Raw genomic sequence first — 20575 nt, forward strand, 5'->3', positions numbered from 1 at the left:
AAATTTGTCCATGAAGCAGGACATTCAGTCACGTTAATACCACGACAAATCTTTGCGTTGCCACTGCACTGCTGTCATGTTCATGTTGGCATGTTCAAACACTTAAATAGTAATTATTTGAGGTTTAATCTTACCTTTGATATTATTTATTCAATCCGAATGGGTGCGATGTAGGTATTAAATTTCATCTGAAGTGGTATTAAAAAGGTCTTAAAAAGTCTTAAATTTAGGTCTGACAATTCTGGGGGTACCCTGAAATAAGTGATAGCATTACATTTGTAGTATCTTTTTGTGTGTTATCACCCTTTTTATGTCTATTATGTTGATTATTTGTATTATGTCAATATGTTTTTGTATTGTAAGTTTTCTGAAATATGATGTATGTATGTAAATGAGCCATTATCTAATGAAATGTAACTTATTATTAGATAAATGTAACTTAATATTAGATAAAGTCAGGTTAAAAATTCTTATGACATATTAGTGAAATATTATTCCCGAAATTCCTAAACTCTCCATTTGTGAGAATATCCTCATAAATTTGTTCAAAATTCATGTTATAGTTAGCCTCATATACGTTTTTGAACCCATGCTAAAGTTGACTAAAAATAGGATATAAAATCATCTTTTGGAAATTGATCTTAATGGTTTAAGTTAAACATGAGGAAGTATCCAACCTTTAAGGACACCAGTTTTCTTTGTGAATGAATAATGTATCATAAACAAATAAATGTTCTTCCTTAAAATACAGGAGTCATAAGTATTCACACCCCTGTGTTAAATTCCCATAGAGGCTGGCAGATTTTTATTTTTAAAGGTAAGTTATTTTATGGATCCAGGATACTATACATCCTGATAAAGTTCCCTTGGCCTTTGGAAATAAAATAGCCCCACATCATCACATACCCTTCACCATATCTCATGATTGGCATAGGGTATTTCCAGGGATGGATTACTGCACGGGCCTACCGGGCCCAGGCCCAGGGGCCCAAGGGGTCAGGGGGCCCTGAAGCCCAAGCCTTTGCATGGAATCATTGCCTCAATATCAACAAATCAGGATGTAGGCTATAAATCTGATTGAATTTAGTATTGGCCTTCCCCAAAATGCACCAGAATACAGGAAATCACATAAAACAAATTAAAAAATTTCTGGGGGAGGACCCCCAAATCCCCCCTCCCACATATACGACAATAAGTGGGGGGCCCTTAATACATCTGGGCCCAGGGGCCCGAAAGTTCATAATCCGCCCATGGGTATTTCAGAAGATCATCTCTCAATGCAAATCAAACCAGCTATTAGGCTAACTGAAATAAAACCATGCCAATCTCTCAAAGTACATTCAAAACACCCACTGCAATAACATTTCACTCTAATATGTTCAAAAAAAAAAAGAATAATTTTGAACCTGACCTTATCCAGTGTTTAGTTTTCTGTACTTAAAATGTATGCAAATTATTGCAAATTTCAGTAGATGATGGCTTTGAAGATTTGAAGACAAAAAAATATTGACTTAATATAAATGATCAGCTGTGGAAGTTTTGTGGGGATATCTATTAGTTATAAGTTTTAGCCTATTCACCTGTAAGATATCCCAATATACTGTAGACATATAGCCTACAATGGACATAAAGCGCCTGATAAAACACAAAAAGCTACCCCAAATGCAATGCTAAAACATCTTTTCTAGGGGTTTACCTTAAAACACATTCCTTAAAACATTTTAGTTTGCATTAAAGCTGTAAGGGAGTATACTAAACACCACAAAACGTGTTAATGAGTGGTCATTACTATGTATAAGACTTGCATCAATTAAGGCATTACATAAAACACTTTAGAAAGGTATAAATAAGGTGAATATGGTCTTTTTACATTTGTTAAAAACAAAATGTTTCTATTTTCATGTAATTCTGAAATGTAAAAATGCAATATTCACAGAATTCCAGTCTGTTCTGATCATTTTAATGCCATCAATTACAATTTATAAATTACATTTGGTAAAATGACAAATATAACCATACACTCACAACAAATACATACAATCAGGAAACAAAAAACAAGGATGTATAAAACACACTGTAATATTATGGAAATAAAATACTATTATTTCCATATACCCTTATAACTGCATCTTCAAGAAAAATGATAAACATTCACAGCAACATGGCACCTTTAAAACATCCAAAAAGACCTATAGTTCTACGGCGCTGAGCTAATGTTTCCCTTTGAACAACCATCCCGAGACTTTACCTCTAATCTTTTGCTGGTCCTCTGATGGACATTTTGGACAGCTGCACAGCCAGGCACACTCCACACTGTCCATATGCTGAAATAACTGTGCCTGCCCTCTCATGTGGTAATAAAATATGCACCAATGATATGCCTGGGGCTATTCTACCCAACAGTTCCATTTCAAACATACTTCCTGTATGATTGCTAAAAAAAAACCGAAAATCTTAAAATGCTTTCTGTAATAAAATTATTAGAATTTCTGAAGTTACATAATACATAATTGACTTGTGCTTACATAAATAAAAACAACATTAAGTTATGAAGGTATTCTAAGAAAATGTTTTTTTGAAATAATGATTTAATTAATATCTTAAAGCAAGAGCCCCTTGTGAAAATGATGAGATGCAAGTGAATGGCTGAGTGCTTTATATGCTCAAGCAAATAGATAGACAGACATTAGATTCTGCTAAGACATCTCACCATTCAAAAGACTTAGCCTACCACCATCACTAGCACTATTTGAGTGACACCACCCTGTTTAGCCATAAGCCACCAGTAATAACTTGGCCTTGTTGTACATTGTTTAAAAATACTAGACATGGCATGAGGGACTAAGGATCTCTGGTGCCAGGACCCATATACCCACGAGAGAAATATGAGAATGCACAGGAGCAGTGCTGCTCAATGTCTGGACTCCCTCAAGTGGATCCCGTATTCACTTCCACTATGGATAGTACAGATAGCCATTAATTGCTCAACACCTCCCCACGGGTTGTTTCCCCTACCTGGCACTATGTCCAGTCTCTGTGGTGGGACTGCAGATTTAATAGGCTGTAAGTCAAAATGACAACAACACAGGACAACATGGCTGAGAGACAGCCATGGTGAGAATTTACCAATCAGACAGGTTGCTGGAGACACGGATTGACACGTTCAAGAGAGATGCAGCTCATAAAACTACCTCACCTGTGTGTCGGACCACACTGCTCTCCAATGAACTCCAGGTTATTGTACAAACAAGGAGAGGTTAGAGGCACTGGCAGGCACTTGACCCTATCAAGCTAATCACCAAAGGAAGTGCCACTGATATGGCTGGGGCTACTCGGTGACAGGCTAGTGACAGGTCTGTGAAAAGCCTCTTCAGGGAGCAGACAGTGTTGGCTCCAACTTTGCAGAGGCCCTGGCCATTTCCTGATAACTAGATGAGAACTATCAACACACTGAGCTGTGATCACTTCCATACTCAACATACTGGTGTAGGACCTTTATGGAAAATGACTCCATGCTTAAAAATACACTCTAATTACATGCCACATACCATCATTACATTTCTCTTGAGTGCATAATTGTTTAATAAATATATATAAGCTGATCAGATGGGGTTTTTTGTTTCTTTTCAGCAACGTTCTTGCTCAAATTCAGAAAATCGGATTGGAGATGTATTACTGACTAGTGGATACCAGCTAAGGACGTCTATGCATACGGAACATAGTGGATATAAAACATTCAGTTTAATGTTTAACTCTAAACAGTAAAACCATTAGAATGTTGCATTTTCTATTAATAATACAATAATAAAACAGGATATGTTGACATGCTGACGTATCATTCAGGGCACCACCTGAAGCATGTCACGTTTCTCAGAGGCCATGGTAAGTCCACATGAAATATTGCATGCATTCACTATTGAGTGGCAGGCACTCAAAACATCTGGTAATGAGAGAGTGCCAGTATGAAGTTATGAGTTGACCACTTAGCCCCAACACAGGTGTCAATCAGCCAGTACATCCCAGTATGCTCCAGGGAAACATGGAGGAATGTGTCCATTTTGTGTGTGCGTATGTGTATGTGTGAGAGAGGTATAAATAAACCTCCAGACAAAGCATGATAAAAATGGCCACACTGAAAAGGTGCTCAGGCTCTCCACTGCACAAAGGGACAACAAATGTGACCTTGGTGCTCCCAGGAGAAAAGACCAGACGAGTCAAGTGGAGTATAATAGCCACGGAGGAGAGCGGGGGGGTGGGATCTGACCGGCAAATTAATAAACGTAAATGTAAATCTGAGAGAAGGGGAAATAAAGACATACAATAGGGAGTGGGAGTGGCGGGGAAGTCTACTGTGCTGATGTACAGTGGCGTCATGCCCATTGAAATAAAGGGGGCACGTGCCCCCTCGGATTTTTCCTCCCTGATAATTTTTTTGGTCGTAACTTTGTTCCTATTATGCTCCATAATAAGCCAGAGCCTATAACGACTCAAATGCATTCTTCTGGATGTGTAATAAACCGTACCAAAATAGCTGAAGACCGGTCAACATTAGCCCTTTTCCTAAAATTGGTGTCTGTGTATGTTCCCCTAACAACTCACAAGCGCATTGAGCTCGCAATGTTTTGCTTGTGTGAACTGTTACAGTTAACGCTACAGTTTGAACAGTTGAACTGTTTCAGTTACAGTTTAAACAGATACTACAGTCAATGGTGTTGAAGTGGTAAATAGTCTAGCTAAGTAATACAAAGTAGTGGAATTATTTGTGGTTGACCAGGAAATTTTGACTTGGCGATCAGTTAGAACTATGGATTTGATGTTGGCCGCGAACTCAGAGCATTAGTTAACGTTAGCCTACATGGTGTCAGTGTAACGTAGCATAAGCTACTCTTACACATATTACAAATATTTGGCACAGTCTCCTGTTTCAATTGTTTCCAGTATCATAGAAACGAGGGTGTTAAATTTGCAGTGACTACCAAATCCAACCTATTAACATTAGGCCTACCAAGGCATTGCGTTGGATGTTTCTCAATCTCCACTTGTTCTCTTCACGTATGTGGCAGCTAATCCATGTAGTGAAAAGGGAGACCCTTTTAAAAGGAGGCCTAAAGTTGTTTTATATAGGATCGCTATGACCGTGATGTAGAGGGCAAGAAAGTATAATAGTCTCTCTCATGTGCTCATATCTCAGGTTATCAGGTCACTTGCTCATGATGTGCAGGTAGCAACTTACGGGCCTAGCCTATTGCTTGCCATAATGGTAATGAAAAATATATTACTAGTAAAATATTCAAATATTTAGTGTTAACCTTACTCAGCAGCACTGAAACCTGTCAAACTTCGTTCAAAGTCCTTCATCACATGAATTAAGATTAAACTAATTTAATTTCTGAGCGCCACAAAGTCAAACCTCAGCAACTTTTTTAATGTAAGATTTTTCTTAGGTCACATATCAATCAAATCATAACAACTGCAATGGTACTGTTTTTAAAATCATGTGTAGGCCTAGTACGCCTAAATGTTTGTGTCTAAACATGCTTTAATGAGCTTACACTTTAATAAGCTGAATTTGAGCTAAGGCCTACAGTTCTTTCACCAACCTATGTGTTTTACATTAACTTACAAAATAGATACTTTAGCTTAGTCCTCAGATAGATGAGGGTTGCTGTTTGCTCTGTTAAGGTATTTCTGTCCCTTCCAAGGTATGTTTAGCCAGAATTTCAAAATTTCCAGGGGGAGAAATCTCCGGCCCCCCTCTAACATGACCCCCCCCCCCAAAAAAAATGCCTGATTGTGCCCCCTCTGAATTTTGGCCTGCATGACGCCCCTGCTGATGTGATAGACACATGTTAGTGGAACATATACAATCTGAATTCAGGACAAGTTGGGACGCTTTGTAAAATGTGAATAAAAAATGCTATGATATACAAATCATGTGAACCCTATTTAATTGAGAATAGTTCAAAGACAACATATCACCTGTTGACGGAGAAACTATTAATGGAAAATATGAGCACATTTTGAATTTGATGACAGCAACACGTCTCAAAAAGCTGGGATGGGGGGAAACAAAAGGCTGGAAAAGTTGTGCAATGAAAAAGACAACAAAAGGAGAAAAATGTTACAACTAATTAGGTGAATTGAATGGGGATAAAAAAACAGCATCCCAAAGAGACAAAGTCTCTTAGAAGTAAAGATATGGAGTCATTCATCACTCTGTGTAAATCTGTGTGCAAATTACGAAACAATATGAGAATAATGTTTCTTATTGAAACTGCGAAGGATTTGAGGATTTTATCATCAACAGCACATAATATCATTAATATTCAGAGAATCCAGAGAAAAAGGACACAGGGCTAAACAACATATTGGATGACCAGGGTATCTTGGACCTCAGATGGCCCACTAAAAGCAGACCTGTTTCTGTGAAGAAAATCATTGTATGGGCTCAGGAAAACTTCTGATAACCATTGTCTATGAGCACAGTTTAATGGTCCATTCACAAAACTGGAAAAAGTGGAAACTCTACCATGCAAAGAAGAAATTTTATTTAGACATGATACAGAAATACTACCATCCTATTGGAGCCTGAGCTCATGAAAAATGGACAGATTTAAAGTAAGAAAGAGGACTATTCAACTATCCAACATATCCAAATTGTTATTGTGGAGGTGCATTAGTGCCTATGGCATGGACATTTTACACATCTGGTAAGACACAATCAATTCTGAGTGATATACACAGGTTTTGAGCAACACACACTGTCATCCAGACAATATCTTTTCAGGGAAGACCTTGAATAATTCAGGAAATTGGCGAAATTAATTTTCCACATACAGTATTTAAACAGTATTTCTCCATATAGGAAGAGTCCAGGTACTAAAATTACCTATCTGCAGTCCAGACCTGTCTAATTGGGAGCATAATGGAATGGAAAAAAATATTAAGAAGTCGCCAGACTGTTGAGCAGCTGAAATCCTATATCGGGGAGGAATGGGTAGAGGTGAAGCAACACAGTGGTGAAAATGTCCCTTTCCCAACTTTTTGAGACGTGTTGATGGCATGATGAACATATATTTTCCAAAAAAAAATACAATTTCTCTTCTTCAACAGTTGATATGTTGTCTTTGAACTATTCTCAATAAGGTTCACATGATTTGTAATTTTTTATTCACATTTTACATAGCGTTCCAACTTCTTCCAAATTCAGGTTGTAGACTGTGGGAGAGATGGAACACACAGGAGGGAAGAATGCCATGTAAAGTACTGTTGTATCAGAGAGCTAATACACACATCACTGACTCAGAGGAGAGATATGCAGCATTCCTGACTGTGGACCACAGCAGCCCTGCTGAAGTAGGGGAGAGGGAGAATGTGAGGGAGTGTGTATCTGTCTATCGGGGGGGGGGGGATGCTGAGTGCTACAACACCTATGGGTGATATGGGTGCCAAGGAGAGGGGACCTCCACATGGCTCTGTCCTTGGCCTTATAGGGCAGGGGCAGCACAGCGGGGGTTATATATTTGATGCCCTTCATCACAGGAGACCTTACTGGACCCAACACAGTACAGTCGTCGCTCTTGTCCTTGCGTAGAGTGAGTCCTACTAAAGTGCATTTTCATGATAACATTATTTTGTGTGCAGTCTTGGTTTAAGACAAATCTGTTGTAATGTGATGCTGCACTGCAATTGTAATTAAAAGATGCTGTCTATCTTGAATGTGACCTTGACATGTCATTTTCAGGTAAAGCAACAAGCCTCAGCAGTCTCCTTTCATCTTTGGTGGGCTTTGAGCCAGCAGGTAAAGTCTTAATTTGTTTTCAGCAAGTTATTAACCATACTTTTTCTGAAATGTCACACTACTGAGATTAAAAAAACAAAACATGACAAACATACAAAACATAATAATATTTCTGCCAGAGCCAGAGCAAGATATAGATGAAAAGAGTTTAGGACGCATTTGAAGTCTTTGTTTTTCAAACCTCTTCCCAGACTAATCATGGGGGATGCAGAGATGTCAGTGTTCGGAGAAGCGGCTTCGTTCCTACGTAAGTCCGACAAGGAGCGACTGGAGGCCCAGACAAAGCTCTTCGACATGAAGAAGGAATGTTTCGTGCCAGACCCAGTGGAGGAGTTTGTCAAAGCTTCAGTCGTGAGCCGGGAGGGAGACAAGGTCACTGTGGACACTGCGAATGGGAAGGTCAGTGTTGAGGAGAAATCAGAAATCTAGATCACCATCTTTGTGTCAACTGAGGATTGCATTCACAAGGCAAACCACATGTGAATTAATGTTGCAATGTTTTTTACCTTGTCTCATAAATTGGAACACAGACTCTACAAAGAGCAAGCCAACAGATTTTCAATAAAACCATAAAGGGCATTGATTGTTAGCTTGAAAGGCATACTTCTTAAGCATTAAAAGAAATAATAAACCCCAATATCAAATGCCAGTTGAATTTCGCCACAGCTCAAGAACTGAGCTTACTTTAGCCTCTGAAAGACTGTACTGATTAATTGTATTATGTTGCATATTGCATTATGTATTGTGTGTATGTGTGTTTGTGTGTGTGTCATCAGTATTCAGTGTATCAGAACCTCTCAGACACTAATATATGAGCCAATACATTCTTCTGTTTCATTAAAAATCAGACTGTCACATTCAAAGAAGACCAGATTATGCAACAGAATCCCCCAAAGTTTGACAAGATTGAGGACATGGCCATGTTAACTTTCCTTCATGAGCCTGCTGTGCTGTTTAACCTCAAAGAGCGTTATGCAGCATGGATGATATACGTGAGTCTAAAAACATACATACTTTCAGGGCTTGCGTATTCTGTCACATCATGGTAAATGGTAAAACAAGGTAACTTTATTTAGTCGTTCCTCTACAGACCTACTCTGGGTTGTTCTGTGTCACTGTCAACCCCTACAAGTGGCTGCCAGTGTACGACAAGCAGGTGGTCACTGCCTACAGAGGCAAGAAGAGGAGTGAAGCTCCCCCTCACATCTTCTCCATCTCTGATAACGCCTACCAGTACATGTTGGCAGGTACATTGGCAATACCATGTAAGCTGTTGGAGCAATGTTGGAATCTAAATTTTTAATTCAAATAACCTTGTGGCTATGATTTATCTGCAGATCGAGAGAACCAGTCAATCCTGATTACGTGAGTTCAGCACCTTTCACAACTTGAAGCAGAGTTCAGTTATTCAGTTCAACAAACAACTTTCATTTCTTCACCTGTGTGTGTCCATTTTAACAGTAGTTACTATGTCTAATTGTTAAAGTTTTCAAGTTGCCATTCTGAAAGCATATTTCAGATTTGTAGATATTGATGGATTTCACTAAATTCAAACCTTGTGCATTTCACCATCCAGTGGAGAATCTGGTGCAGGAAAGACTGTCAACACAAAGAGAGTCATCCAGTACTTTGCCAGCATTGCAGCCAGTGGTGCAAAGAAGGATCAATCTAAGGTTCCTATTTTTAAGCTCTTGTATCTTTGTAGAGTGGTAAAAAACAAGATGTAAAAATACTATAAAGTCCCCATATGGCTTCAAAATCCATAACACTGATTTCATTATTTTGCCAGGGCACCCTGGAGGATCAAATCATCCAGGCTAACCCAGCTCTTGAGGCCTTTGGCAATGCCAAAACTATCAGAAATGACAACTCCTCAAGATTTGTAAGTCATTTAGTATTTGTTAACTTAAAATATATACATTCAATGTTTAAATACAACTCACAGTCCTCCTACCTTTTTAGGGTAAATTCATCCGAATTCACTTTGACACCAGAGGAAAGCTGGCTTCTGCTGACATTGAAACATGTATGTTTTTCTTTGAGTTCTCATCACATACACAACACCATATGGAAGCATGAGCTAAAGTAGAGCATTAGCTAGTATTAATGTTTATTCTATCAAAGTTGATGGTATGTCCCCAAAGAGTTTACTAATAGTAAATTACCGTTGGTTATGGGAACCTTCATGTAAAGTGTTTCTTGTGAAATGGTTACTAGGATAACTGTTTTGTATGTTTTAGATCTCCTTGCACCATATATAAAGATTGAACTTTTTTTTTTTTTTTTTAGGAAGCTTTTGATGTCCTGGGCTTCACTGTGGAAGAGAAGAACAGCATTTACAAGCTGACTGGTGCCATAATGCACTATGGCAACATGAAGTTCAAGCAGAAGCAGCGTGAGGAGCAGGCAGAGGCCGATGGCACTGAGGGTGAGTTTGACTCACTGACTGGTACTGTACCTCATGAGTTTAAAGGTTCCAATCAGTTCCAAAGACGTTAAAGGTTCACGGTCTATAAAAGTTTCCTTTTCAAATCCACAGATTGCGACAAATCAGCATACCTGATGGGCCTGAACTCTGCTGACCTCATCAAGGGTTTGTGTCACCCGAGGGTCAAAGTAGGCAACGAGTGGGTCACTAAGGGCCAGAATGTCCAACAGGTGAGCAGCATGAAATAAAGGCACCCTGAATGACCATTTTGTTCTATTTATATTGGAATTATGTTCATGTGAAACCTGCATTTTAGTTTGCTTTTATTGGTGTATTATGCCATTGGTGCACTCCTAAAGCAAACCTTGAAAAGATGTTAAATGAATGATGAACATTGGTCTGAGAATCATGCCAGTCTTCTGGAGGTGAAACAACCATTGGTGCAGTAAGTCATGTATGAAAAGATGTTCCTATGGATGGTGGTGAGAATCAATCATGTCCCTTTTACTAAACAACCATAAGAGCATTTCAAAAGTGCTGGAATATAGATTTTTGAGATCTTTAATTCACATAAGTGTACATAAGAATCCCCACACTTTATCTTTACAAATGTGCTGTATACATCTCTTTTGATTCATTTTAAATTGACCAAGTTATTTATGTTCAACACTTTTGAATGCTATAAACACTCTCATTGTTCTCATTCAGATTGTGCTCAATCGTTTCTTCATTAGCATAGTGACCTACTGACCAAACCATTTATGTTGCAGTTCAACACGTTTGAGCAACTATGCATCAACTTCACCAATGAGAAGCTGCAACAGTTTTTCAATCATCACATGTTTGTGCTGGAGCAAGAAGAGTATAAGAAAGAAGGAATTGAGTGGACATTTATAGATTTTGGAATGGACTTGCAAGCTTGCATTGACCTCATTGAAAAGGTTTGTGCCAACAATAGATCAACACATCAAAAAGTCAATTCTCACTGTAATAAGACCAACTTTGGGATCTGGTTATACTTACCGGTAACTGTCAGGGACGTAAAGTTAACTTACTAATACTGTTTTTTTTTTCAGCCTATGGGTATCATGTCCATCCTTGAAGAGGAGTGCATGTTCCCTAAGGCCAGTGATGCTACATTTAAAGCAAAGCTTTATGACAACCACCTGGGGAAATCCAACAACTTCCAGAAGCCACGAGTAGTGAAAGGAAAACCAGAGGCCCATTTCTCCCTGGTTCACTATGCTGGCACTGTGGACTACAACATCTGCAACTGGCTGGTGAAGAACAAGGACCCTCTGAATGAGACGGTTGTTGGACTTTACCAAAAGTCTACCGTGAAACTCCTGTCAATGCTCTTTGCAAACTATGCTGGAGCTGAGTCAGGTAATAGTGAAAGTGTAATGGCCTTAGTCCAAACTTTACAACAGTATGTAGACTGGAACAGAGATAGTTAAAGCAAAGCTTTTTTTTTTAGTAATCAAGGATCTTTGACTGTAATACAGGTTTTTGTTAATATTTGTCTCTGTATTACATTTCAGATTCTGGTGGAAAGGGCAAAAGTGGTGGAGGAGCAAAGAAGAAGGGCTCCTCTTTCCAAACGGTGTCTGCTTTGCACAGGGTACGAAAGCTGTCCATAATCAAACAGCATCTGCTGCCTTTCAAATGTGAGAAGCTCAGATTCAGTTTTGACATGGAGTCTAATCTGTTACAGGAAAACCTGAACAAGTTGATGACGAACCTGAGGTCCACTCACCCCCACTTTGTGCGCTGCCTCATCCCCAATGAGACCAAGACTCCTGGGGCGATGGACAACCCCTTGGTGATGCACCAGCTGCGCTGTAACGGTGTGCTGGAAGGCATCAGGATCTGCAGGAAGGGCTTTCCCAACAGGATTCTGTACGGGGACTTCAAACAGAGGTGACAATATTAAGTCTATTATAAACCATTTCCCATAAAAATAGTTCCATACTCTGTTTTGGGGACATAATTTTGTTTACATAGTGCATGAAACTGTGCTTTATTAATAATGAAATAACTTGTCACCACAATCCTGTTTCGGGAATTTGTATAAGATGTAAATGTATAATTGTGTACACATTACAGATACCGGATTCTAAATCCATCTTCAATCCCAGAGGGGCAATTCATAGACAGCAAAAAGGCTGCAGAGAAACTACTGGGTTCTCTGGATATTGACCATAACCAGTATAAATTAGGCCATACCAAGGTAAAAATATGGAATTTTAAAATGGTTCATGTATTACATGAAAATGTAAAAAAATTCATAAACAGGTTGCACAAATTTGCTAGAACTGATTTTTTGTAACATACAGGTGTTTTTTAAAGCTGGCCTGCTTGGTCAACTGGAGGAGATGAGAGATGACAGACTGGCTCTGATCATCACAGCAATACAGGCCAGATCCAGAGGTTTTCTGGCAAGAGCTGAATTCCAAAAGATCCTTGAGCGCAGGTTGGAGAAATCAAAAAGTTTAAGTTTTAAAATGTTCATGTTAAATATATCTTCAGTGTTAACTTTCATATGCTAATAACAGGGATTCTCTATTGGTGATTCAATGGAATGTCCGTGCCTTTATGGGTGTCAAGAATTGGCTTTGGATGAGGCTTTCTTTCAAGATCAAGCCCTTGCTGAGGTCAGCTGAAACTGAGAAGGAGATGGCCAACATGAAGGAAGAATTCCTAAAGCTCAAAGAGGCCTTTGCTAAATCTGAAGCTCGTAGAAAAGGAGTTAGAGGAAAAAATGGTCTCACTTCTCCAAGAGAAGAATGACCTTCAGCTACACATTCAGGCTGTGAGTTTGTAATCACCTATCAAATGTGTTCAATCAAATGTGAGAATTCTCGCTCTTAGATCTCTGTTTCCAAAGGTACTGTTGGGAAAAAAATGAAAATCAGTTCTATGCTACATGACTACAGTGCTACAAAGCCTCCGTATTCATGTCCCCAGAGTGTAATGCCTTTGAGAAACAGAGAGCAAAAATCACCGGACCTTCAGATAGCTTAAATTGTTTTTTGAACTGACAGGAACAAGATAATCTCTGTGATGCTGAGGAGAGGTGTGAGGGGCTGATCAAGAGCAAGATCAGTCTTGAGGCCAAAATCAAAGAGCTGACTGAGAGGCTGGAGGACGAGGAGGAGATGAATGCTGAGCTGACTGCTAAGAAGAGGAAGCTGGAGGATGAGTCCTCTGAGCTAAAGAAGGACATTGATGACCTGGAACTCACCTTGGCTAAAGTGGAGAAAGAAAAGCATGCCACTGAGAACAAGGTTTGTTTGTGTGTGTTTTTGGTGGAAGGGTGTGTGGGCATAGCTGTTTTTTTTTAATCACAATGTCTGGTATCATTTTCTAATTTCTGGCACTAAATTTACTTTTACCTTCAGGTGAAAAATCTGACTGAAGAAATGGCAGGCCTTGATGAAATCATTGCCAAGCTTACCAAGGAAAAGAAAGCTCTGCAAGAGGCACATCAGCAGACTCTAGATGATCTGCAAAGTGAGGAGGACAAAGTCAACACCCTCACCAAGGCCAAAGCCAAGCTGGAGCAGCAAGTGGATGGATGTAAATACACCAATATAGTCATACATTTTGTTTTGTTTTTGTTGTGGGGGTGTAAGACATTGTTTTGATGTTTTGTTATTCCCCAACAGCTTGAAGGCTCTCTAGAACAAGAAAAGAAGCTGAGGATGGACTTTGAAAGAGTCAAGAGGAAGTTGGAGGGTGACTTAAAGTTGACCCAGGAGAGTGTCATGGACTTGGAAAATGACAAACAACAACTGGAAGAGCGGCTGAAGAAGTAACCATAGAAATGGAATTGTATTTGTACTGATTTATTTAAAGATTGAGCCCAGCTTAACCTTCAGTTGTCCTCACTGACACAAATTATAACCAATTGCTACATCCACAGAAAAGACTTTGAAATGAGTCAACTCAACAGCAAGATTGAGGATGAACAGACAATGGTCATTCAGATCCAGAAAAAAATTAAGGAGCTACAGGTAATATTTTCAACTTACAGACTTATAAGAATGATTCAAAGCCATTTAATCCAAACAAACTCTAGGTTCTGAGACGATCATATAATGTATCTCAAACATAGGCCCGTATAGAGGAGCTGGAAGAAGAGCTTGAGGCAGAGCGAGCTGCCAGGGCTAAAGTGGAGAAACAGAGAGCAGACCTGGCCAGAGAGCTGGAGGAGATCAGTGAGAGGCTGGAGGAGGCTGGCGGAGCCACTGCTGCCCAGATTGAGATGAACAAGAAGAGGGAGGCTGAGTTCCAGAAGCTCCGCAGAGACCTTGAAGAGGCCACTTTGCATCACGAAGCTACGGCCGCCACCCTGAGGAAGAAACAAGCCGACAGCGTGGCTGACCTGGGAGAGCAGATAGACAACCTGCAGAGAGTCAAGCAGAAGCTGGAGAAGGAGAAGAGTGAACTCAGGCTGGAGCTGGATGATGTGGTCTCCAACATGGAACAGGTTGTGAAGGCCAAGGTAAGTCTAAAACGAGTCTAAACATAACGTTTATAAAGTGCAGGAATGCATTTAATGCATGTGCAGAATATATTAAAAACACTGAACTAAATAAAACAAAGGCAAATCACTTCCACACCTCAGGCAAACCTAGAAAAGATGAGCAGAACCCTAGAGGACCAGATGAATGAATACCGAACCAAGGCAGAAGAAGGCCAGCGCAGCATCAGTGATTTTACAATGCAAAGAGCCAAGCTTCAGACTGAAAATGGTACTGTATTATACATATTACTTCATGTCTTCTAAATGATCTGGATCATCCTGTGGTCGTCCTCTAAAAAATGTTTTTTTTACTTGCTTAGCTGAGTTTTCCAGGCGACTTGAGGAGAAAGACTCTTTAGTCTCTCAGCTGACCAGAGGCAAGCAGTCCTACACCCAACAAATTGAGGATCTAAAAAGACAGCTGGAGGAAGAAGTCAAGGTATGAAAAAGAGTTTGACACATCCGGGAATTAATGTTATAACAGTTTGTTATAGCTTATTTAGATACAGCAATGTCTGGATAATAAACAATGCAGATGCATAGGCTAAAGAGGCGCTAACAATGTAAGCTTGGCTGCTGATTGTGTAAAGTTTTTTTTGTTTTTGTTTTTATTTCCAGGCCAAGAATGCTCTTGCTCATGCAGTGCAGTCTGCTCGCCATGACTGTGACCTGCTCAGAGAGCAGTATGAGGAAGAGCAGGAGGCCAAGGCTGAGCTGCAGAGATCCATGTCCAAGGCCAACTCTGAAGTGGCTCAGTGGAGAACCAAGTACGAAACTGATGCCATCCAGAGAACTGAGGAACTGGAGGAGGCAAAGTAAGGATTTGAAGTTTTTCTTACACACATGCATCTGATAAGTAGCCTAAGTCAACAACCTTAGTGGCACACTTAATATTTAAATATTTACATATTTGATGCTGACTGTAACACAGGAAGAAACTGGCTCAGCGCTTGCAAGATGCTGAGGAAGCTGTGGAGGCTATGAATGCTAAATGCTCTTCCCTGGAGAAGACCAAACACAGGCTCCAGAATGAGACTGAAGATCTCATGGTGGATGTTGAACGATCCAATGCTGCAGCTGCTGCCTTAGACAAAAAGCAAAGGAACTTTGACAAGGTACATAGGACACAGCCTTTTGTAAGCTGAACATGAACTTAAGGAGGGTAGACTATGGCAAGTATTACAAAGGGCTATTTCCAATTTAGGTCTTGGCAGAGTGGAAGCAGAAGTATGAGGAGTCCCAGACAGAGCTGGAGAGCTCCCAGAAGGAGGCCAGGGCTTTGAGCACGGAACTCTTCAAACTAAAAAACTCCTATGAAGAATCTCTGGATCACTTGGAGACAATGAAGAGAGAGAACAAGAACCTCCAAGGTAGGCTAGGCTAGGCCTACCAAGAATTGTAAGCCTAACAACAGGAACACCACGTGAATCATCCTAGCACAACCTAATAAACACACTTCATGAACTTGACATTTTTCTAATTCTGCAAACAAAATGTAACATGTTAATAGGCTATTTTAAATCTTTATCTTCGATTTTTAGTTAGCCTAGGGGTAGAGGGAATTCATGCTATGCATGATAATTAGCCTACTATAGCTTTTTAGTTCATTGTATTTTATTGTAGCCTACATACATTTCGGAATACCCCTGCTTGTTGAATCCACTCATTTTATTTATTTATTTTTTCCATATTATATTTTTTGAGTCACTTATTTGTTCTAAAAAGCCTTTCAAACACGTCAATGACTTCATTCATTAGCAGAAAGCTAGTGTGTTGTGGGCAACAACGACCCAACCTGTAAGAAATCGAAAGGACGTAAGTACTCGTTCATTCAACTTTTGACCTATAATCCATATTGATCTTGCAGAAACCACAATCCAATCTTCGATTTTTCAACGACAAAAGGTGATAGAGACATATTTAGCCGTCTAGCTCCATAGACCCCCATTGTTTTTGCACTTATTCGTGATCGCCCCTAGCGGAACTGTAGCAGATTGCAGGTACAATGGAGTTAATAGGGAGTGATCCGGCTCTCCGTAAACGGGCTCTGACTCAACTGCTATAACGAAAGTGCAGGTCGGGTCCTTCTAATGCATTTATTACAGACGGGAAACCCTTTTGAAATTAGAATAATTAACTCAGAGCCGTATAGAATGACGCCCCCTGATGGCATGGCTGCCTGCACTGAACAACTAACTCCACTGTCTGGAACCTTCCAACCGTCAACCGTTTCCACAGGCAGGTCCAAATGTATGTAAGCCCTGTCAAATCGAAAAAAGGCCAAATCCCACCGGTAAAAGAAAGAAATAAAGAAGATAATAGGCTATGTATATAGGCTATAGGCTATGTTTTTTAAGGCATTTATAATGAAATTGAATTGGCGCAATAGAGAAAAACCTTTTTACATTTACTAAATTAAACCATGCACAGGGAGATGGCATAAACCTTATCTTATAATCTTCTGTTTGTTCACTCTATCCACAAAACATCTGAAGGAACAAATTCAGTGTAGAAATATTCATGTTGTGTAAAGCTAATTTGATAAAGATCCTTATCCCTGATAATATTAGGCTGCTCAATGTGATCAAACTATTTCTAATTGATATTTCTTTCAGAGGAGATTTCTGATATCAGTGAACAACTTGGTGAGAGTGGCAAGAGCATCCATGAGTTGGAAAAGATCCGTAAACAGCTGGATCAAGAGAAATCTGAGATTCAAGGGGCTTTGGAAGAAGCAGAGGTACAGTATTTTATCCCCAGCAATATGATTGGAAGATGGTTGGATGGATGGATTGTTTGATTGATTGATTGATTGATTGATTGATTGATTGATTGATTGATTGATTGACTGATTGATTTCCATCTTTGAAAAAATCTCACCAGACTTCCTTGGAGCATGAGGAAGGTAAGATTCTAAGGGCCCAGCTTGAGTTCAACCAAGTGAAGGCTGAAATTGAGCGCAAACTTACTGAGAAAGAGGAAGAGATGGAGCAGGCCAGGAGAAATCAGCAGAGAGTCGTAGACACTCTGCAGAGTTCTCTGGAGTCCGAGACCCGCAGTAGGAACGAGGCCCTCAGGATTAAGAAAAAGATGGAGGGCGACCTCAATGAGATGGAGATCCAGCTGAGTCAGGCCAACAGACAGGCAGCAGAGGCCCAGAAGCAACTTCGAGGTCTCCACATGAGTCTGAAGGTAAACCCCTTCTGGATAGAACACATCACACAAAACACGACAATAAGGGCAAAAGACAACAGCAAACTCTTAACTTTTGTCTTTCAGGATGCCCAGCTGCAGTTGGATGAGTCTTTTCGTGCCAATGATGATCTGAAGGAGAACATTGCTATCGTGGAGAGACGCAACAACCTCCAGCAGGCCGAGCTGGAGGAGCTGAGGGGTGTGGTGGAGCAGACTGAGAGAGGCCGCAAGCTGGCAGAGCAGGAGCTGATGAATGTCAGTGAGAGGGTGCAGCTGCTCCACTCACAGGTAAACCAAGCGCTCGAATTCCTGAACTTTAACAACATTATGTCAGTCATTGTCAGTCTTTGTCAGTACATTGTCAGTCTTTTCATCCAAATTCATCTTTTCAAAGAACACCAGTCTCCTGAACCAGAAGAAGAAGCTGGAGAATGATACAACCCAGCTTCAGACCGAGGTGGAAGAGGCTGTTCAGGAGTGCAGGAATGCTGAGGAGAAAGCCAAGAAGGCCATCACTGATGCTGCCATGATGGCAGAAGAGCTGAAGAAGGAGCAGGACACCAGTGCTCACCTGGAGCGCATGAAGAAGAACATGGAGCAGACCATTAAGGACCTACAGCACCGCCTTGATGAGGCAGAGCAAATCGCCATGAAGGGGGGCAAGAAGCAAGTGCAGAAGCTGGAGGCTAGGTAAGTTTTGATGCAACAAAATCATTCAAACTATATTAGGTTTTGCTTCATAATTTAATGTGAACTTTTTGCTTGTCTGATATACTGTAGGTGAGAGAACTGGAGAATGAAGTTGAGTTGGAGCAAAGGAAGTGTAGCGATGCTGTAAAGGGTATTCGGAAATATGAACGCCGTGTCAAAGAGCTCACTTACCAGGTATAAGGGTTTTTGTTCTCCTCTGAATAATTGAAAGTTCTTTCAAACCACCAAGCAATCTCCATTCAATTGCATACATTGAAGTGCATTTATCTTTACTTCTAGACTGAAGAGGACAAGAAGAATCTCACCCAGCTGCAAGACCTGGTGGACAAGCTGCAGTTGAAGGTCAAAGCCTACAAGAGAACAGCAGAGGAGGCTGTAAGTATCATCCCCATCCACTTTCAGACTCTCTGTGTGTGTACCAGAATATTGTCTTCAGGTCAGCAGTCAATGTTAATTCATTACTGATGTTATGTGGCACATCACAGGAGGAACAGGCCAACACCAACATGGGCAAGTTCCGCAAAATGCAGCATGAGCTGGATGAGGCTGAGGAGAGAGCTGATATTGCTGAATCTCAGGTCAACAAGCTGCGTGCCAAGAGCCGAGATGTTGGTCCCAAGGTTAGGAGCGCCCGCATAGAATACCTATTTCATTTTTATTCTCTTACTTATATGTTGAAATATTTTTTTTTTTTCATTTACATTTTTCTGTTACAGATAGGACACGATGAAGAATGAAGACATGAGATGACTCATATTACTTTGTGTTTTAAAGTAAAGTAAAGATTTAACAAACTTTGTGTAAAGTCGGTTGACTTAACTCTTCATTATGGTGGGATAACAAAACATTTACCTCTCTAATGTTAATGTCTTCAACTCTTATCTAGTGTTACTCCTCCCTGCATGCAATTTAGTAGAATAAAATACTGGAGAGAAATACAGCTTGATACCTTTCTTTGCATTCAGCTCTGTCCTCTGAAGTGTTGCATTTCAGTAGCTGCAGAGCTGCTCTGTTTTGGTTCTAAGTTGCTCATAATAAACAACCGGAGTTAGAGTCATAAAATGCAAATGTCAAGACTTTTTTTAACGTTTTTGTTATAAGACACATATCACAAAGATCAGCATCAACATTGCGACTATTACCGACTAAGAAGAGAAACTGCCAAGATATCTCACAGGATAAGGCATCAGCCATGATATATTATCATATAAGTATTATATGTGGGGAGTTTCAGTCTGTTTAGCCTGTGCATATTGGCCAAATTAACTGAATGGAATGAAAGGGTAATACTATTAGTGACTGCAACAGCTAAAAATGGGCTCCCCTCACCATTACACTGCTATGGTTATTGTATGAGCCAGACACATGCTATTTCTAAAAATCTGTTGATGTTCATTTCATGCAAATAACCCCCTAATATTTTAGGTATCCTTTTTAAAGTTAATGCACACCATCACTTGCAATACACCATTAGGCCACACAGAGGCAGCACATATCTGCACTGAAGCACAGCCCCCAGCAACTGCACAAATGTGATGTAGGAAACTAGGAGACAGAATATCTCTTTGAAATAGCACATTATGAAAGGTGCATACTGTATTTTGGAGGATGAGAAAACTCAGCACAAGCACAAATCTTGGCTACTCTCTCTCTCTCTGCCTCTGTTTAATTTACTGATTTGTTAATAAAATACAAATGTCTAACCTGTTATTTCAGATGTTTTAACTTTTAAGGTCAACTTCTCCACAAATAAATATTTGTCAGATTCTCAACTGCTATTATACTTTGCTGCATACATTTTTATTATCTTATCTTAAATAACACACCATGCATATCGCATCATCAAGGCTCATCCCAGGTTTTATCATGAAATATATCTTTCTTTATCATGTGGCAGTGGTCTGAGTGATAG

At 39.9% G+C, this 20575-nt stretch overlaps 1 pseudogene; it reads left to right on the forward strand.

The window, feature by feature from the left end:
* The first annotated feature begins 7490 nt into the window (after positions 1–7490).
* LOC125300106 lies at positions 7491–19415 on the forward strand (annotated as a pseudogene).
* The last annotated feature ends 1160 nt before the right edge of the window (positions 19416–20575 follow it).

This window comes from Alosa alosa, chromosome 1 (genome assembly GCF_017589495.1).
Source record: "Alosa alosa isolate M-15738 ecotype Scorff River chromosome 1, AALO_Geno_1.1, whole genome shotgun sequence".
Taxonomy (NCBI): Eukaryota; Metazoa; Chordata; class Actinopteri; order Clupeiformes; family Clupeidae; genus Alosa; species Alosa alosa.